Consider the following 3,011-nt stretch of genomic DNA (forward strand, 5'->3'; position numbering starts at 1 on the left):
ACACTGCCAAATGGCTTCTCCAAAGTGATTGTACCAGTTTGCACTCCCATCTTCTTCTTTATTTTTATTCAATTACATAAATTTCCTTTTTATTTCTTTGTGTAAATTTTTTTTGTGTGCAAAGGCCATGTGGGAGACAAAAACCACTACAGCAACAAAATGGCAGTTGCATCACAGAGGGTGTCCCGAGCGTTCTCCAGGGGACAGTTCCCCAGGGTTTCCTTGCCCAGTTGTCTCACAAAAGGGGGATGGTGGCAGAAAGACAGAGAAGCACCTTGGGGGAAGGAAGACTGGAAACGTGATACTCTACCACCTAGAGATGCCACCATGGGCAGTGAAGGGTACACTGAACTCCTTGCCTCCAAACTGCTAGGAGCCCACTCTCTTGCCACAGTGAATCAAGGCCTTAGTACTTTACCACAAGAGAAAAGCCACTGCAAAGGAGGTGATGGAGGACTTAACTCCAAACCCCAGATCCGTCACTGAGCCTCCCTGGTGAAGTCACAGTCTCTAGTGTGTAAATTGCGTGGTGAAAGGACCTGGTGTGAAGTATTTGATGTGCCTAGGGAGTGGCATAAAGGGGTATAAGCTTTGTGAGATACCGTTTTTAGGCACTAAGCTTTGGTCACTTCTGCTACACATGGGTGGCAAATGCCTGATGGCTTTTGCTTTGATGAATTATAGTTTTCTTTGCCATTTCTGAGAATATCATAGCTTAGCTGTATATGAACACTGACACCAATTTATAAGATGCATGAGTCATCGTGGAAGAGAACCAAAGAGGAAAAGCCGGGGCCCATAAACTAGCCTCTGGGTCAGCCTAGCAGCATCCTCCAAAGGGATGAGCTAAGCCTGCCGCCAGGCATTCGGCAGCGGCTATTAAAGAGGTCTGGATGAAAAAAGTGAATGCCACCTGAATGCACAAGACTCTCTTTTTTCTGACAAGTAGATTCTTAATTTACTGAGACTCTACTACCTGCCAGCGACTGTGCCAGGAACATGATTCCTGCCCTCAAGACCCTCACAGCCTGCACATGGAGACAGAGAAGTAAATGGGCACTTACGACCCAGCACGATAAGTCATGTCTGATGGAAAGTGCAGGGCCCAGGGCCTGAGAAGAGAGAATTCGAACGTCTGAAATTCAGCTGGCATAACATGAGTCAAGAGGAAGAAGAGTAATAGAATTCTGAGCAAATAGATATGTACCTGGAATAAAAAAATAACTTGCAGAGGCCAAAAGGGTCCCCAGAGTCCCCCAGACACAGGAAGTATACTGCGGGGGACTGGTCCTAATGATCAGGTTCAACAGCAAGGGCTTCCACGTGCAAGGGATAAGTTACTGGGGGCCCTGGTTTCTGATCCTAGCTCAGATGCACTCTCTGCTTGCAGGGTCCTAGCAGTCCAGGTGATTTCTCTGGGCCCAGTTTCCCTACCTGAAAGTAAGTGTAGACCAGAGGATCTCTGCCAGCTTCTTTCCAGGCAGGACATCCTACGGCTGCTTAACCTTTCAAAGTGGTGCAGCACTGCATCACGGCAAACGCCCTCACAATGGCTTGAGGATGTGATCTGGGGTGAAGAAATGAGACCCTTCTAACTCTCTAGTTTTCATGATGCAAAGAGAACACAAGACCATCCTAAGACAGAAGGACAGATGAGAGTCACCCACTCTTCACAAACGTTACCTTTCTTCCACCATCTTCAAAGTCCAGCATCTGAAACTAGGGTATACATGGGCTACCGGACTCTGATGAGAGCGGAGTCCCAGTCCTACCTCCACTGGGTTCTACCCACACTGGCTGAGCAGGGGCCACAGACAGAAAGTGCGCAGCGCCAGACGGCAGGCTGGACGGCAGGCTGGAAGGCACTCAGCAACGGAAGCTGCTGGCTTCCGGGCCTTAACAAAGCCTGCCCGACCAGATGGTTTGTATCTTTTCTCTAAGTATCTGTTTCCTGAGTTAAAAAAACAAACAACAGCCTGTGCCTGTCTTAAAAATAAAGTGAACACCGAAAATGAAAGACCAGCCATAAAGTTGCCCTGGGGGGGCGGGGGGAGGAGACAGTAGCACAAAAATCTGTGAACTGTGTGCGAGGATGGAGGATGGAGAGGAGCCGGGGCTAGTGTGACGGGGGAGGGTCCCCGCACGCTCGCTCTGTGCTCAGTGCTGAGAACCAGAGATGAGACAGCCAGTCACCGTCCTGCTACAGCAGAGAGATGAGACAGACACACACACACAAATGAGAGCAAAACCCTGTGCCGAGGGCTCTATATTCTCACTGCTGAAAGCAGCGCCGCGGGCCAGCGACAGCAGCATCACCTGAGAGCTGGCTGGAAAGCAGACTTAGGCTCTGGAATCAGAGTCCGCCTTTTGGCAGGAACCAGGGTTTGGGAAGCGCCGCTGCATGTGGCAAGGGGCTCCGGGCAGCTCGGGTGGGAGAAGGGCCGGCTGTGTCTGAGAGGGCCGGGGAAGGCTCCCCCAAGGAAGGCGCGTTTGGGCTGCATCCTCAGACACAAGTAGGAACTTACTGGTTGGAGCAGAGCCGGGAGGACACTCCAAGCAGAGGAAGGGGTAGGGTGAGAAGGTGGAGGGCTGCAGAGAGGTGAAGCTGAACTGGAAACTTGGGCGAGAATCTGATTTTGAAGATCCCGGTACTCATCACCCATGGTGTGGGATTTATGTTTTGTTTGTTTGCTGAGAATGAGAATCAAATAAGAAGGGAAAAGCCTCTGCCAGCACCGCGCTGAGGTTTCGTCAGCTGCAGGGTGTGAGATGCACGTTGGAGACGCTGATGGCCTTGTTCCCCGTGGAAATGTGTGGTCAGGGGAAGAACTCAGGAAAGACCAGCGCCCTTCAGGTTTGCTCACGGAGGGCGGGAGGGTCCGTGAATTTGAAGGGAAATGGGAAAAAAAATTCCATCTAAGGACATTTTTTCTGAAGGTGATAAAGGCAAGGGAATTATCAATTCCTCTAAATGGTATTAAGCCAAAACATGGTGGCAAGGGACTGGAAAG

Source organism: Lemur catta, chromosome 14 (genome assembly GCF_020740605.2).
Source record: "Lemur catta isolate mLemCat1 chromosome 14, mLemCat1.pri, whole genome shotgun sequence".
Classification (NCBI taxonomy): domain Eukaryota; kingdom Metazoa; phylum Chordata; class Mammalia; order Primates; family Lemuridae; genus Lemur; species Lemur catta.